We start from the raw sequence: 19,672 nt of genomic DNA, 5'->3' as shown, positions 1-19,672 counted from the left end.
ACCATTTAGGTTTTATATCTTTAGAGTTAGATTTCTTTATAAGGATGTTATATTCTTCATTGTAACTCAAGCAGTACAAGCAATACAAGCAATTCAATCAATTTCATTGTTATTATCTTCAATTATTTTGTTGTTCAATTCTCTCTTTATGTGCAATAAGTATTCTTGCAGAAGATAATTGGGCTTGTGGGATTCACATTTCACAAATTCTAACAAGATTTGCAGGCAACCATGGATGCACTAGGTTTAAAAGATATGACAAGGATAAGGTAACAAAAGATCAACTAAAGCTCAAAGTAGAACAACTTGTTGTTGTGTTGTTGAAAATTAGTTAGTCTTTAGAAATGATTGAGCATGTTGTAACATCCATTGATGAAGATTTCATAAAGAAGGAAAAACGTTTTGGTGCTCAAGGAAGAGTTATAAGTGTTTGCATTGACAAATTGTTTGCACAGGGAACTCATCTTTTTAAGTCTTCTACTGAGTTGCTAAATGATATGAATGATGTCAAGTCTAAGTAAGATCAAACACTTGATGTGTTATCACAAGATTTACAGTTGTTGGAAAAGGACCTCGATGCATAGATGAGGTTGAAAGATTATAAATTAGAAGTTTTGGTTGAGAATGGGATAATCCCCATGAGAAAGAAACACATTGAATATTGGGAAGCCATGAAGCACAAGAAGTAAGTTCTCAATGAATTGATTGAAGATTTCCAAGGAGCTCAAGTCCTGAGTTGTCAAAGGGTTGGATATTACTGTCAAGGTTGAAGAAATTCCATGCAAATTACTTGATGATAACCAAAAAACTCTTCTTAGAGACAAAGTTATCGGAGAGTTTTAATCACTAATTCAAATAGAGATACAATCAAAAGATTCCTCAATATATTCTATTGATAAATTAGTGGACTTTCAAGTAACTCTAGATAACTTAAAGGTCATTTTAAGCCAGTATAAAAAGGCCTACATCAACGTAAAGGACTCCATCACAAGACTTCAAGCTACTTCCATCTATATGCCAAGACCTAATGATTCAGAAGTATGTGCCACTTTGCAGAGATATGAAGGTTTTCTAGAGAAAATGTTGATAATGAAGACGTGTCTCTAGACACGGTTTATTTTTTATGCTTTTTATAGTTTGATAGACATTTTACATGTATTTTGTAAAAATGTAATTACATGTAAAAACAACACAAGTTCTCAATCAAATCAAACTCTATTGTTGAATAAGTCAAATTTGTCGTAACTTTCCACTTTTTACTCTAATCTTGACTTTATATATAAGAGGGACCTCCAATGTAAATATTATCTTTTAGCTTATGCAAGGAAACTCTGCCCAATTAAAGAGCATTTTGAAACTTTGTTTGTAAAATATAAATCATAATTCAATCAATAATGAAGCAAGCTTGTATCCAATCTTTGTCTTGGATCAAATTGTTATGTGGTGGGTTTGTTCTTACATCTTTCATATTACATTCTCTCAAAGTGATTGAATTGTGGTGTATCGTGAAATCATTGACTAGGAGCTACTTCAAATCTAATTTTGTAGTCTTTGAGCTACATTATTATATTTGGGAATTTATGTTATGTGTATGGACTAGAAGTAATTTGAAGACTTTGAGCTACATATTATTTTCTATGTTTAGTTGATTAGATTGTGGCATATATTGACTTTGGGATGCACATATACTACATCTTTATTCTTGCAATTTGCATAAGAAGTAATGAAAAACATTGTGGTTTTGTGGGCTTCTTAGTTATTGAAACTTTTTGGTATCTCTATAGTTATTATTTCATCTAACTAGAGTGTATATCGGTTATTCTTGCTCCAACTATTATTTTGTAGTTCATAACATTTTTTTATCTATCATGGGATTGTAATTGCAATTTGTTGTAAGAGAAGAACATCTATTCTAAAAGAAGAGAATAGGATGAATGTAAAATCCCATCAGTAGTTTAGTGTATATAATCTTAGTTAAGTAATAGTTGTTCTTAGTTAGCAATAAGAAGGGAGACTCCCCTTTCTGAGGGGATATTTAATTTCATCATATTGTGGCTGATATAACCATTTTGTAATAATTTAGTTGATTACAAAATATTCACCCAACACAACAATAAAATAAAATAGTACATGTTTAATTTAGAGCATAAGAAGTACCTTAAATATTTCTCAGATGTCATAATAGATATGAAGGTGGGATCTTAGATGTCACATTAGAGATGAAAGTAGGATGAAGCTTGGTGCAACTAGAAAAGAAATGAAATATGCAATGAAACATTAATATGTGGTTTGGATTTATATACCAAAGAAATCATGGGCTTAAAAACTTAAAATTGAAGATATTTTACTTTATTGAAACTTTAAAGGATGAAGAATAATAATAGTGAATGAAAGTGATCTCAAATTAGGAATTTTATTGGGTAATATTTATTTTAATGGAAAGGGGGGATCTAGACTAATGGACTAATCTAAATCAATCTTTCCCATTAAATATTATAAAACAAAAGTAATTGAGGGTTTCATGCTTAGCTATTATCCTCAAGGAAGAGTCAAGTAGGATTGGGTAGGGTTTTTTGTGGTCCTTTGTTGTAATAACATGGATAGATAGATGATGCAAATAATTATGATAATGATGATCAAATTGAATAAAGTAACAAAATACATATGCTACACATCAAATATGCAAAAGAAAAAGGCAAATCAAAAAAGATAATACAAAGAAGAACTTGGTGCCGAAGACTAAGGCCAATTGCTAAGGACATCAACAATTTGCACCATAGTTTGGAAACCTTGCGAAAAAAAGGGTTGTCTATTTTTATGGGTTTAGCAAGGTCTACATACCTAAGAAAATGAAATTCAAAATTCAATATGCGAATATACTAAATATTCAAAATAACTTAATCTCTTTATGATAAACTATGAAAGACAAAAGATGGGGTTTAGAATTCTTCAAAAAGGCTTCGAATGTTAAATCTTTTTTCTGTAGTAGCAATCTAGACACTTGCAACATGGAAAGGGGAAAAGAGTAGTGATGTATAGGGGATTGCCTCAATCTAACCACATATTAGTATTCTCACGTACACAACATCAATGATAATGATGATAAAGAATGCATACTCTAGAGGGAGCATAGTCAAATTAAGTGACAATGATAAAGATCAAAAACACAAAGATAGATCTTACCACTTAGATCTAAAACCCTTGTTGGATTAGTATTTCCACACATAAATCTCACACAAAGAAAAAGATTCTATTCTTCCTTGAGATCTCACAAGTGTTAGTCCATGCCATAATAATAACAATAAATGAAAAACATCAAACAACATTTGAGCTTATCTTCACTGTAATCGTGGAGCTTATTAATTTGTAGATTATAGATTATAGCATGCTTATATTGTGTATATATCTTATCATATGTTTCTCTTTCCTTCTTTTTTCTCTAGACCTTGTGAGGAAGAGAATATATTTCTTATACATGAACTAAGAAACTTTCCAAATAACCATTTTAGTGTCCTTTGATATCACAACCTCAGCATTTGAATTCAAAAACTTTTGGTGTGTATGATCAAGACACTACTGTTTCACAACATATTTATCTTTCAAAGGGCTTGATAAAAAAAGATTTAACCAAGTTTTCCAAATAGGTTTTCAAACATGCACGTTACAAACATAATCCAAAACACATGTTAAACTAAGTTCCAGACCTAGCATTAAATTGTAAGCGGTGATAATTTGTGATGCTTCAATATTGAAAATTGCACCCAAGAATAATATAATTATCCAAAAATGGCTATAAATAAATTTTAAGAAAGATGAAACGTGTTCTATATAAGAGAAGAATGAAATGGTGAAATAATATTATAAGAGAATTAGAATATAACCAAGTAACTTAAAAAGGTATAAAACTATAATAAGTATATAAAATATTAAATGATCTATATTGGTTTATAGAATCAAATCTCAAATATTTAATTAATAGGAAAATATTTAGAAATTTTGATGAGAAATTAGATAATGCCTCCATATTGGAAACACAATATTGGAGAAGTAAAAATTATTAAATCATAAAATATAAGTAATTATAGAATGGAAGGAATTAATGGAATTAAGATTAAAGAAAAAGGCTACAAATTAAATTGGATGGGAATGGTTAGAATAAATCCACTTGTTGATCAAAGATTGTTCATGCACAAGTCGACCTAAGATATGGTGTGTAGTATGTTATATGGATGAACATTAGAGATAATATTATCCTCATTGTGGATGCATTAATATTATTATTAGTGAGGTTCAGAATGTTGGAATTAAGGGAACACTGAAAGGGGGGGGATTAATCAATGTAAAGTAAATTAAACTTTGATAACTTGATCATACAACCACTTTAAACAAATAAAGTAAAGTAAATGCAGAAACTCAAAGCCAAGATCATCAACACCATAACACCAAGATTTTTACATGGAAACACAGTTAAGGGAAAAACCATAATGGGATTGAGACCCACAATATTATAATACTGTGATCAAGAGTATAATAATATTACAAAGGGTAATGCACATGCATTCAGACACACTACCTAGAGCTCATTGCTTAAATACAATAGAGAGGGCTACAACCCCTGGAGGAAGGCTCACTGCCTTACAAGGATTACAAAGGATAACAAGAGTGTCTAAAATGGATAATAGCATCTACAAATTCCAAATTATAGTTTTAGTTAGGCGCAAAAGGTCTTTTGCCATTGATCTATCTCTTTGCTCTTCTCTGTCACATACCGGAGCACATATCTCTCAACCGCGCAAGTGAAACTGCACACAATCCCTCATACATGCTTCCTCGAACATGAACAACATCCCAAATGATCATATCAATCGGACTAATATATTTGCATCATCACATTAGATCAATTACATGTTGGCCTAGAAACTGCATAACACACAATATGAAATGTGTAACCCAAGTCGACTCAATCTTATCCAAAAATAACTAATAAACCAAAATAATATGTCCACATGCTTCCCATATGTCAGCTCATCGACCTTGAACACACAAACAACCATCAAAATTACTCTGCACAATCCACACAACAAATCTTCACACACTACTACATCAAAATATTGCTATACAAAAAAGACGGTCTACCGAATCTTCTAACCAACACCAATCTTAACACTGAAGGTCACAAACTTGGAAAGAGGGTGAATTGGATATCCAAAATACATCTCCTAGATCCATAAGGAAAAATACTTAGCTAAAATAATTTGTTGACCACTAAATTGTACACTCTATCGGATACATTGTTCTTCTTACCGGACCTTTCTAGACCTCAATCAATCTTTTGGAATGAAGGAATCACAAATCGTCGATTGGATATCTAACTTACCAGATAACGGTTGCCATCAATGACAACACCTGATCATCAATGCAACGTCTCATACCAACAAGGAAGTATTTGAAGGCCATAGTATGCAATATTACCTTAATAACATGAAGGATAAATGCCTCTTAATTCTATACATGATCCAAAGCCAATGATGATACACATGATGATATCTTTGAATAATGCACAAAGATCTCCAAGCTAATGCTAAAATGTGAAAAATGATGATAGGATAATTCAAGAACCATATAGGATTGAATCACAAGGACTATGGATGTATGGTGACAACTAGACCAATAAGAATTTGATAATACTATAGAAAAATGGATTGTGATTGAGTAAAATTTGTGAACTCTTTTGAATATATATAGAATTTGTCACTATAGAAGTTGGTGTATACAAGACAAGAGAAAGATCCAAAGATGTATGTGGAGTGACCCTAGCATATGTGGATAAATCCTTGATGCTACTAGAGAAACCCTTAGCACTAAGTGAAGCCATGAGTTGGCATAGGTCACTATTATGGAGATTCCTATGGCTTTGAGTATAAATTATTAAAATAGGGGTATGGGCATTGTATGTAGGTCAAAAATGAGAAGTCCCCAAATGCCTTGTGCTTTCTCAACCAAGGTTTTGTTTGCCATGCTTCTATAACATTACATGTTTGAGTTATGAGAATTCTCCCTAATACTTCTTCACAAAGAGCACAAACCAATTATTAAGGTTTGATATTTTTAGTGAAGATGAATACTCCATGCAATCATTATGATTAAGGCCAAATTAGTGTTTACCAAGAGATAAAAATACATGCACAAATGTAGATATACTTCTAACCCTTATATAGAATTATTGTTTAGTGAAAGAATAACTCAAAATGAATCTTCAAATGCTATTAGTAGGGATATAATGGCTCAAATAAAATGAGTAAATGACGAGGGAAAATATCTACACCAAGAGTGAATTTTCATACTTTTTTAGTCAAAATATTATCATTAAACCAAAAAAAAATCTACAAACAAACAAATTGTCAACCAAAATTGAAAATTGGGTAGAGGCATAAATCAACCCTTTGCTAAAAAATATATTTATTTTTTGCAAATTTTTCATATAGTATAGATCCATATGGATTTGTATGATATCGCAAGTTACAAAGGTGAAAAAATTAATAAATAAAAGTTTCCAAATTTGATGAAACAAATGGTAATTCCTTATTTCAAAGACCTTTCAGTCTCAATGGTAATGTATATTAGGCTCTACAACACTGTAATAAGTGTGAGTCACCTTGATTCGGGAAGGGATATGCAATTATGGCTCTGTTACCATGTTGAAAAAGTCAATATCAAAATGAAACACCAAAATAGCCTTCCACTAGTAAACAAATAAGGAGAAAAACATGTATATCAATAATCTGAAGAGTGTATTATAAATCATACAATGAGTTCCTTGCATATAAGGCAGGGTAGAGGAGGTAGCTAGGAAGGACTTATGACTTGAGCTCCGAATGTGTAACACATGTTTTCTCATATGACAAGTGTTTGAGCATGTGTCAAGTGTGCATAAAAATATGTACCTCGAAAGGTGATTATAGTTGTCACAACCACATGAAGAGAGACAAAAGGCTAAAATTTCCTAAGTGGAGACTTAACTAGTGTGAATAGGTCAAACTTAAAAGTTTGATATGCTAACTAAATGTGAAATGGCCATATTTACACTGACATACTCTACCTTGGGTCAATTCTACAATGTGAATTTGACTCTTGAAGCTTCAATTCAAATTTAATATTAGGCTCAAGTTGACCGAGCTTCCTACAAGTCATTATTTTTTAACTTGAGAATGAAATAATATAATTTGCACATAAGGGTGTTGTACAAAAGTTAAAACCATGTTTATTTCTAATCATTGGTTAACCTCTTATGTGACCATCAAATTATCACATAGAGAAATATTACCAACATAGCATCATTAACGAGCATTAGAATGCATAAGAAAAGAATAGGTAAAGTAGTATTCATAGTTGCTTAGTGTGTCTTCAATCTTGTTCACAACCTTGAATCAACTCTTGAAGGCTATGACTAAGGCAAATCCCCTGCAAAACAAACCCCAATTGTATCTATAGATATTAGCAAATTTAGATATATATGGCAAACAAGGTCTAGGAGATTAAGAGTACATAGGTTGAATCCATAGATAATGGTCAAAACCACAAATCAAGGATTGAATTCATACACACAAAAATCATTTAATGTGACACAAGAATAACCAAAGTAAATAGCAAATCATCCAGTGATTTGTCAAAGAATTACAATCATAGACATCATCACAAATTATAAAATTAGATCACTAAACACAATCTACAACAAAAAGTCTCCAAATCACCCACAAAATAAAATTTCAATACCCTCCTTATCATTGACAAAAAAATATATATATTTATATTAATATTATCTATACTCTCCAATTCTAAAATTATTTATTTATCATCAAATACCCCCACACATATATATATTCACATTTGACTAAGATACTATCTTTAAAGGCTCATGATAGGAATACTAATGAAGTCACCAACCTTAATTATCATGTGGGCATGCTAAAATCCTAATCTAGGATTTGCTCAAACCCACATCCCTCTATATGTTTGTCTAATTGTCTTTCAAAAACTTCATCATTCATGTTTCTTAAAGCCATCAACTTCCAATATTTAATAAAGCTAATGCCAGTCAGAGTTTCTCCATGTGCCAATTATTAAAAAGGAAAAAGTGGAAGAAGTGCCTCAATCCTCACAACCAACTATAAATTGTATATTTGGTAAAGAGATAAGATACTTAGTTCTTTTCAATGTCTCTCAAAATAAAGTTATGGCAGTTTATTTAGCTACCACCATCCAACAATGAAGGCAAATTGTAGTAAGAAACTTTACAACATGTAATGCATTTACTATGGATTTGAATTGTTGGTGAGTTATGAGCACAACTCCAAGCTTCATTAATTATTTGATTGTATTTTAAAAATGAAATTTATTTAAATTTTTATTTTTTTTAATAATCAAATATTTAATTGTATTCAATACATTCTTGATCTATTAGTAAAATTGAATATTCAAATAAATCCAGTACGGATCATCGTAAAGAATGAGGTTGTTAGCAAGAAAATAGATATCCCTCAGTGTTTGATTCTCATCGAGAAGGTTTCAACTTAAAGGCTTGTGGTACCTTATAAAATCTTCCATGAAAAAAGATCAATAGTAATTTGACACTTTTATCCGTTAGAAAAAGATAAAAATATTAGTCCTATTTTTATTGGTCAAAATTGATCTTTGACTTTTGAATTGGATGACGTCTAAAAATAAGTTGTTAGCAAGTTTTTGTCTAACAATTTAAATAGTGTTTTCATCCAACTCAGCAAAGACATAACCAATATAATTGATGTACAAAATATGCACATGTTTTGGTCTAACTTTTTTAAGAGCATTTTTCGACAACTCAACAAAGACATAACTGATATAATTATACCATTGATGTACATAAACCTATGATATGCTTTGATGAACATGTTTTCATCTAATTTCTTAAAAGCATTTTCAGACAACTCGAACATAACTGATATAATTATTTGTGCTTTGTTGTCAGTAATATCTTTTATATGTGAAATTTGATTTATTTCAATATAAAATAAAAATGGTGTCCAGCTAAATATTCTTTTTCATCTACCCAAAGACAAAAATCTCTACGTCAATCTAGCTTTACAAGATATACACGGAATTTAATAAATTCAATCATAAATAATAATAATAAATTGTGTTGAAAATAAGGCGCTGTGTTGTCTTTTCTTTCCTAATCGGATGGTAGGCTGACAAAGACAAGTTTAGAATGTGGGGTATTAAGAAATTCTAATATAAATTTATTTTTTTATTTTTTATTTTTAATTAGCAGGGGATTAATATATTGATAGGTTGTAGCTTTTTAATTATTTGGAGATGAATTTTGGGTTGATTTTTCATATAATTGAAAATGGTGATGATGACGTTGGCTAACGTTTCATTAATAAATTAGTATGTTAAATTAATAAAATATAAATTTAAGTAACAAATATTTAATTAATAGTTAAATAATTAATAGTGTGCTATATTTGGTCATTGGGTCATAATTTTATGAAAAGAACATAGGAACAAACTTTGATATGGGAAGATATTGGGTATTTATAATATTATCAGCGTGCATTTTTTTTATTTAATAATTATTGTTTTTAAATATGATTTATATTATTTTACAATGAGTTTTAATTTATTAGAGAAAGTGGATGGTATGGAATTATATCTAATATTTAAGTAAAATAGTCGATTAAGTATAAAATAAATTTAGAAGATAAAATGAGTTACGATATTTTTTAAAGGTTATTTTAGGTGAATTAAATAAAATGAATAGGCTTAAGTATAAATTAACTTAGATTAATGAAAATGATTGTTAGGAATGATAAGGTGTGTAATGGATGTTATTTTAGAAAATTAGATGCATAGGGATAAAAATAAACTCTTGGAACAACAATAAAGATAAACTTCATATGATACATATTCCACTAACTTGTTTTTTATACAAAATGGACAAGCTTCATATGCACGTTGTCTCATATTACAGCTATAATCAATCTTATGTCGGTTATAGATTGTGGATCAATTATGTGTCTAGGTGGATCTAATCTCTAACATATAGTCCTAACTTAGTAGAGTTCATATTTCTACTTTCTGATTCATTGAATTATTTGCTCATTGACTATTAAGGATTAGTGGTATTGAAAAAATATTAAGGAGATCATAGGATCACAAGGCCCAAGTTCTCCTAGCTTGACCCCCTTGATTAGATTGACTTTACAATCATAACAAAGATTGGTAGACAACAAACAAGCATGCAAGTGACCTAGATGGAAATTCTAATGCAAAATTTGTATTCCCTTCTAGTGCTCTAATTCTAAATGATCTTAAGATGTTTCTTGTCAATGCAAATAATGAGCAAATGATCAACTTGTCAATTCATGCTCAAGTGGATGTCTTTAAATACCAAGATATAACCAATCTTCATCTAATGTGTTTCAAGTTGGCTTTAAAGGCTATAAGAAAAAGGTGGGAGTAAATTTTATTTATTTATTTATTTGTGGGGGGGGGAGGGTGTTGGTTAGATCTACATCATGCAAGATCAATCCTATGCACTACAAAAATGACTTGAGGCAAAGAAGATACAACTTGGGGAGTGGTTGTGAATTTGTATAGAAATTTGCATTAAAAAATGATGAGAACATATGAGAATTAATGTGGATAGGAAAAAGATAAGGGCAAATGTATTAGAATGTGTAAAAGTGCAAGTAATTGAGGACGAACAAAAACTAAGGAAGGAGCCAAACTTGACACAAAAATTTGTTACACTTTGCAATGTAATTATGTCAACACATTCTCTAAAAATGAACCCAAAATTAAATTGAAATAAACATTATATATTAATTTCATCATTATAAAAGAATACAACCATACTAACTAATCATTAAAGAATACTATTGAAATAAAAATGATAAATCTTATAAAGTAATTATTTTTAATATTTGAAAATAATTTTTTTTAAATGCCTAAATTTTATTTATTAATTTTAAAAAGATAAACAAATAATTCAACATGATAAAATTAATAAACATAATTAATTACATAAACTGAACCAAAAAATAAATAAAGTGTGAACAACTATGTTGTCATTGAAGACTTTCTAATGGAGGGTCGGTAGAATGTGGTGGAAAGAACACTACCCTAGCGGTTTGGAATATCTTGGACGTATTATAAATCCAATGTCACCTTTTTAAAAACTAAACTTAAATACAAAGAATATCACATCTACCTTTAATTAAACACATTTATTTACAATCCATTAAAGCTTATTTTATAAGTCTTATAGTGCATTTCAATAAAAATAGAATCAGCTAGATGTCATTCCTATTATTACTAGAAGATGATTAGATCATAATTATAATTTTTTTTTTAACTTTATATTTCACATCGTGCTCATTATAAATTTTCAATTGTGAAAGGGAATAAAATATTTTTTCCAAAATCTATGGTAAAGTAATTAAATGAATATAATTAGTAAATATAAAAATAATTGATAAAGATATTTAAGTAGAAATTAAATAGTTCTAATCTTAGTAACTATTTAGATTGAAATTTTCAAATAAATTTAAAATTTTAATAAACAAAACAAAAGACATTTAGCCATAAATCTAATTTTAGAATATTGTGAATGATGGTTGAAAGTGATTCATTAATAGATGAAAAAAATAGAATAATTGGAACAAAGGGAAAAGATATGGGAAGGACTAGAGGGATGGAAGGTCCAACACTAAAAGGTAAGGAGAAAGGTGTAATACTAGTAGGGTGAAAAGAAAGTATGCCACTAAAGGGTAAAAATAAAGAGATGAAACTAGTCAAATGATCAGTAGGTGAAATATTGATTTCATTATTGTTATCATACTTTTGAAGTATTGGCCTTTTGAAAATTGGAAGGGTAAGAAGGTGTGAGGATGTACGAAAGAACTCATGTTTTAAACCATTGGAAGCAAATAATTTAAGTTCAACATTATTAACATGAGAACAAAAGTTCATGAAGAAAACATGTTTGGTTATTTAGATGCTATCTCATAATAGAAGGCAACCTGACCTTAATGAAAATACTTTACAACTCATCATTGGTGAAATGACATTTTATTTTAATAGTAGGAGATCAAAATCGAATGCCATGGTCATTGATGTGCTAATTATAACCATGGGAACACTCAAAAAAATTAGAAGTGGTATTTTTAAACCCATATTCTTTTATAAATGGCTAAAATAACAAATAGAGATAGAAACCAAATTTCATTTAATCGTTGAATATTACAACCTCTAAATGTGTGAGCAAATATCTTAGCTAAGACCTTATCAAAACATACCGTAATGAAGGCTTAAAATGAGTATTATTTCATCTTGTCATGATCAATCCAAAGTGACATTCCACAAAAATAATGGGTGATGAATAGGGTACAATTTAAATACAATGTGTCAAAGAATAAGTAATAGCACTTTTCTTGCCAAGAATGTAATTAATTTTCTTTACAACTCTATGTAGCTTTTGTAAAGTTCATAGTGGTGGTAGTCATTGCATGGGTAATAATAGAGGCATTATAAAGTATATAGGGAACAAAAGGAAAAGAAATGAACTAGAGGGATGGAAGGACCAACACTAAAGGGTAAGGAGAAAGGTGTAATAATAGTAGGGTTAGAATAAAGCATGTCACTAAAGGCTAAAAATAAAGGGATAAAACTAGTCAGATGAGCAATGAGTAAAACATTAATAGGAGAGGTAGTAAGAACACTAGAAGAAGAAAATAAGAGGTAGGTTTCACACTAGAAGTGATAACATGGGAAGTATGTATGAGGAGGTCATTTACCCACAGATTAGAAAAGAAAGTAACGGTAAAAGAAGGGTGATTGAGTATAGAAAATGCATGGATGCAAAGTTAGAAGATTCCATCATACTATTAATACTATGAAGAATCCACAACCAAAGGGGACAACAAAAAAATAGATTATGAAGAAATGCAATTTACTCTAAATAGAAGCAACATTCATAAGCTCTTGAAAAAGTATTATTGACAAATGGATATTTTTTCTTATCCTCATGTATATCATGCTTAAAATTATTTTTCATTATGATTAGCCTCAATGGTGATATCCTAATTATTGAATGGGGATCCATAAGAGGGTTCAAGTGAGAACTTCTTATCAACGATAAGTCGGGATTTCAAATCATGCTTGGCATAAAACCCCTAGAAAGATAACCAATACTCAAAACCAGAACTAGTCTCAAATCTAAAAATTAGCAATAAAAAATAGAAGATAAAACCCTAAGAGGGAATATAACACATAGGTTCATCAAAATGATAGAGGGAATTTTATATAAAACCTTAGTGTAAATTAAAAAGAACATAAACAAATTATATTTTTTGTAGGATTGGATTGTTGGTATTTATAATTACCTAGAGTAATGTGCTAAAATAAATTTGGAAATCAAATAAATAAACTAAAGGTACTTAGATATGTTGGAAATTTTGTCTTTGACATCAAACCATTTTTGGTTCAGGAAGTGAGATTTTTGAAAATTTCCTCATTAATGTGAGAGTGGGATTGTGGGAAATACTGTCATTATGAAAGTTTAAGAAATTTATTATTCTATTGAGTTCGATTGGAAGCCAACTCATGGAATTTTATTATTTTCAAAGAGGTGTAATTGGAGGTTGGCTCATGAAATTTATCATTTTGAAATAGGTGTAATTAGAGGCCAACTCATGTAGTTTTTGATATTGTGATTTAATTTTGTATGATGAACCTATGTGTTTAATGTATTTTATTTTTGTGCATGAATGGGTACATAAAAAGGTGAAGCGATTTTGTGTGTTAGTGTGTTGTGTGTAATACTTTATCATTTAAATATAGAGTAGAATAGATTTCATGTAGAGCAGATTTAATATAGAGTAGATTTAATGTAAAGTATATTTAATGCAAAGTAGATTTAATATAGAGAATATTTGTAAAGTGTGAAAATATAAAAAAATAAAAGAGGTTGGTGAAACTTTGTAGAAGAGGTTGGTGTCTCCTAAAGAAGAGTTGGTGTCTCTTGTTGAGTTGGTGCTTAGTTGTGGAGATTGGTGTGTCTAGAAGTTTGGTGGGCCTGCAAATTCTATAAGTAGGGATTGATGTCTCCAATGGGTGGTTCCTACAAATATTGTAAGATAATTTTATTTTTGTTGTGGTTGGATTTCCATAGTAAATCCGAGTAATCATTCTTTGTGGTTTTCCCCAAAAGGGTTTACATATAAATTTCAATATTAGTGTGTTCTTAATATTATTGTTATTATGGTTGTTAAGTTTTAAATAAGTAAAATATTATCTTATAGAGATTCACCCCCTTCTCAATATAAGTGTTTGCTCATCATTTGGTATCATAGTGGGTTCCTTCAGTAATAGTGTAACTGCTAGAAGGTAGATCTTAAGAGCACACATTGCTATTCAAGGAGGTTTCTCCTCAAATAGAGCTCCATTATTTGATGAAATAAACTATGCATGTTCTAGAGTACAAGGATATGAATTTATTTGATGACTCTACCTGTTTGATATTTTGAAATAAGTTGCGAATCATTATCAAGCTCCAACACCCCCATCAATAGATCAGTTCAAAAAGAAGGCTAGTGAAAACAATGCAAAATCCATGAAAAATATCTTGTGTAGTTTGGTAGAATTTGAATTTGTCAAAGTGATGCATTGTAGGTTAGAAAAATAGATCTAGGATAAACTTCACCACACCTACATTAAGGTGATGACAATTTCAATAAGTATGAGCTCCAAATTCATAGAAGATAGATTGAGAGCCTAAAAATAAAGATGAAAATTTTGTAGGCTACCTCCTTATGTATGACTAAAGTTTTCAACACCATTAGATAATTTGATAAAAAATATCAAAGAACCATTGATTATGAAAAAGGCAATAAGGTCTCTCCTCTTAATATTTGATGCCAAAGTTTTTATTGTTGAAGAAGTGAAGGATTTGAATTCATAAAAGGTATAATAATTGTATGGAATCTTCATTGTGTATGAAACGAGGACCAAAAATGGGAAGCCATCAAAGAAACAAAAAGATTCAAAGAAGATGAATGAAGAGCCTAAACCAAGCAACGAGTCAAATGTGGAGGAAGCCCATTTTTTGTGAAAGCTGAAAAAAGGATTTGGAAAATACAAAGATAAGCTACCATTTAAAAAATTTAATTGGGGTAAAATAGGACATTTTACTACTAAGTGTCCATATGAAATAGAAAATTGTAAAAAAGAGGATAGTAATCATGAAGGTGATCATAATAAGAATAAAAGGGAGTAGAAATCATCAATACAAAAATAAGAAGAACTTCCATAAACAAAAGAAAACCACCTACTCTAAAAGGGATAGAAGCTCATCTGAAGAGAGTGTCTTAGACATTAATAGAGAAAAAACTATGTTCATGCAAACAAAAACAAGGGTTGATGTCATGAAAGGTGAAGATAATTGTGTGAAAGAAAATATGGATACAAACGAAGAAGAAAGTGTTGAAATTGAAGGAGAAGTGGATCTTGAAGAAGAAATCATTTGTGCCCTAAGTGAGATAAAGAAGCTTAAGAAAAATAATCTGAAACAAAAATTGCAGACATAAAAATTTATTAAGAAGAGAACTATAACTCAAAAGAAAAAATATCACAAAGCCTTGAGAAATAAAAAAAGATCATAATCACCTTGAAGATTCAACTACAAGAGGCAAATAGGATACAAGAAGTGGTGTGAACTTAGATGAAGAAAAAGGAAGAATATTGTGAGAAGCTAGAGTCTCAAATTGTTACCTTGGGTAAATAACTAGAGAAAATAACTACTCGGTTAAACATAAGCTTGAAGTTAGAGAAGAGCACTAAAATTCTAGATGACATTATCATTGCTAAAGGTCACCATTCATTAAAACTAATCTTGACGATAAATTAAATCAATAGAACATTGAAGAAAATCATAATCTAAGGGCTCCAAAATCACCAAAGAAGACAAATGCAAAAAACCCTAAAAGTTATATAGATGCACTCAAGCTCAGACTATCAATAATGAAAGAAGATGGAAGATAAAAGAATACGTTACTCAAAAATACAACAAGGGTTTTAGAAGAACATGTTCTCCAAGATAGCCTCACATGGCCAAGTTCAAAAATTCTTTATTTGTTTATTATTTTTCTTGTAATCATTTTGGTCATAAGACAAAAAGTGTAGGGAAAATGCAAGAAATAGTTTTATGTGGGAGAAAAACAAGAGTTCTATTGGGTTCTTAGATAAAAAAACATAATTCAAGATAGCCTCACATGACCAAGTTCAAAAATTCTTTCTTTGCTTATTATTTTTCCTATAATCATTTTGGTCACAAGACAAAAAAAGTGTGGGGAAAATGCAAGAAATTAGTTTATGTGGGAGAAAAACAAGAGTTCTATTGGGTTCTTAGATAGAAACTATAATTCATTAGCTCCTTTTTTGGATTACATTTTTATATGTTCTAAGTGCAACAACTTTCTAGTCATATAGCACGTTTTTTGTAGTGTCAAAAATTGCATAGCCCTTTGTAATTAGACCTACATCTTTTGTAACCACTTTGGTGTCCATTCCCCTAGCACCTAAGTAGGCTCACTTTAGCCCTTGCATCAACCTTTTCCCTCTCAAGATGCTCAAGACACCTTTCAGTATCTATCCTTCAGCTTTTGTTTCATGTTAGCCATGTGTCTCCCTTGTCTCTTGTCACCATTGATCATGATTCATTTGGACACTAGCGCGTCATGCAGACATTCGTGCGCCGCACGTTCATCCTGTGAAATCTCAACGTTCGAATGTTGGTTCTGAGAGCACCTTTCCACTTGTCACCTACACATGTCAGCGGAAGCGATCACGAATCTTTCAAACGGATCGCCAACCTTCTTTTTACCTCCTCTTCTCTCATTTTAAATACATATTTCTCTTCTTTCAAGCTCTCTAGATTCTGGACACAATCTCTCTTATTCTTTGGGGCTCTCACAGCTTTCTCTTGCTCTCTCACTCACTTGCTACAACAATCTCTAGTTTGCTACAACACTCTCAAGCTCTCACAATATCTCTTGCAACTCTCTTAGCTTTTGTCAAGCCTATTCGGTAATATCTATCTATTTATCTCATCTTTGAGCATCTTGGGATTTATCACATCCCACTTCTATTATTTATCATATATCATTTATTTTATCTTGCATTTATCTTTTATTCTATCAATCTATCTGGGTTGGTAGTGGAGGTGGAAATGGGGGTCTGACTGAGGCAGACTCCAAAACACAACCCCCAACATTTTCCTTCTTGCTTGTGTGTAGGTTTATAATCATAAGAAGGAGATCATTTGGTGGGAGGCTTCAATCATGGACCGATTGTGAGCTTCCTTCTTTTCCATCTTCTCAAGTCATTATAATATTTCTCATTCTGTGTTATTAGTTTATCTTGTTGTTTTTCCACATTTATTTAATATTATAATTGTATCTGCTATCCTTGTACAATTTTTTGTGTTCTATTTGTACTGGACGACAGTGTGCCGCACTGGTGGCCTAGCTCCACGCCATCGTCCCAAGAACATAGACTCAATAGAGTCATTCGAGAGTCTTGTCCACAATCTATTAGCTTAGCTTTTCATTTTTATCCCCTAGCTCATCTTTAGTGCCATTTTGAGTGAGGTGGTAGTGGATCGATTTGTCCTCTGAGATTCATCATCTTGGAGGTGACAAATCCCCACCTCTACAAAAAAGTGTAGGGAAAATGCAAGAAATAATTTTATGTGGGAGAAAAACAAGAGTTCTATTGTGTTCTCAGATAGAAACAATAATTCAAGATAGCCTCACATGACCAAGTTCAAAAATTCTTTCTTTGTTTATTATTTTTTATGTAATCATTTTGGTCATAAGACAAAAAAGTGTAGGGAAAATGCAAGAAATTATTTTATGTGGGAGAAAAACAAGAGTTCTATTGGGTTCTTAGATAGAAACTATAATTCATTATCTCCTTTTTTGGATTACATTTTTATATGTTATAAGTGCAACAACTTTCTAGTCATATATCATGTTTTTATACAAATGTTTTGTGGAATCTCCTAAATTGGATAGGAAAGTGGATACCCCTGTTGAACAAAAAGCAGAACCTACAAAGTGTGTAAAAGGAAGAGAAGAAAATAAAATAGAAAAAAGAGAATTCCATGCATGTGCAAACAACTTCTCATGCCCAAAATGAAAGAAACCAAAGATACACTGATAGTGGATGCTCAAGCCATGTAATAGCGAACAAGAACAAGTTTCTCACAACAAACATTGTGGGCTTTATGTTTTGTAATTTTATGTCTAAACTTCATGCCTTCACTCAACCAATTTTTATGTAACATTATAGAAATATTTAAAGTTTTAAGTCCAAGACCTTTCAAACCTATAATCATCAGTTCTTGAGCTTTCATGGATGTGTCCAAATGAGTCAATTACAATACAATATTTTCTTAGGTTTACTCCCACACATAAGTTACCTCCAATGATGTGTTTAAATGATCATGTTAATTATATCCTTAACATTGCATGTCTCCAATGATGTCATATAACTCTAACCTTATTAGTTCCTACTTGGATCTATTGCGGAAGGATTGATATTAATCAGTGATTAAAACATTTCTTTTTTGCCAATCACAAATTGTTGTTTGCTTCCATTAATTTATATTTTGAAGATTGAAAATTAAAATGTGCTCATTGATCAACAAGTGTAATATTTATAAAATGTTATTGGCCTCTACAAAATGGTAGCCCGATGAATTGCAACTTCCTAGAAAAGAGAATGCACTTGACATCAAGTCTCCCTCAACCTAATGGGGTTTCTTTTGTTCCTCCTCTTATAAGGGAAGAAAAGAAGCCTATATCCATTGATCTTAAACCTTCACGAGTCTCAACTAAAACTAAAAGGAATCGTTGTGCAAGAGAACGCCGACAAAGACGTCATTGTAAGGCTCATGAGCTTGCATCCCAAACCATTTCCTGTCTAAAGACACTAAATATTGACTTGATCCCATTTGTTCAACCTTCGCCTAACCCTAGGGAGGAAGTTCATATCAAATCACCTAAATTCAAAATGCTTAAGAAAAATTATGGTTCAACCTCTTTTCATATTAGAGATCCTATTTTTATTAATCAAGATGATGATATGGACAATAATAATGTTGTCCATGCTAACAATGTTGATTCTAATGATTCTGATGATATGTATGAGCTTGTTGAGATTAATCATAAGTTATCTTCACATTTTTCAAAGCATCAACCCTAGCTTCTAGTGTCAAACAAAGTGACTTGTCGTTAGAGCATGCTCCTTGTTTGGAACTTGCAATAGCTCCATCTATTATGCTCGAAGTAACTCCTCTTGCATCTTATCCACCATCCCTAAATGATGTTCAACAATATTGGGAGGTAGATGATTTGTTTGATTATCTTCATTTGTGTCATGGATTCTCTTTTGTGTGTTTGCTTGTTTGTAATGTTCTCCCCCTGCGATGTGTTGCTTGACATGTTTTTTTGTTATGTTAGGTTCTCTTTGGATGACCCTTGTTACTCCATTGGTGCAAGGTAATAAAGAGATTGAATCCATTGTGACATTATTCTATTTGTATCTCAATTCTTTTATATGTTGTGCTCTT

The 19,672-nt window shown here is 30.9% G+C and overlaps 1 long non-coding RNA gene across 1 annotated transcript in view; it reads right to left on the bottom strand.

Annotated features, from left to right (window-relative positions):
* Positions 1 to 6,981: 6,981 nt before the first annotated feature.
* LOC131045480 (uncharacterized) overlaps positions 6,982 to 19,672 on the bottom strand; it is a 34,410-nt gene continuing 21,719 nt past the window's right edge. The window contains exon 3 of the long non-coding RNA XR_009105816.2: positions 6,982 to 7,461. This is a non-coding gene — a long non-coding RNA (uncharacterized LOC131045480). The remainder of the gene's footprint in view (positions 7,462 to 19,672) is intronic.

Source organism: Cryptomeria japonica, chromosome 10 (assembly GCF_030272615.1).
Source record: "Cryptomeria japonica chromosome 10, Sugi_1.0, whole genome shotgun sequence".
Classification (NCBI taxonomy): domain Eukaryota; kingdom Viridiplantae; phylum Streptophyta; class Pinopsida; order Cupressales; family Cupressaceae; genus Cryptomeria; species Cryptomeria japonica.
This window is presented reverse-complemented; position numbering and strand designations above follow the sequence as displayed.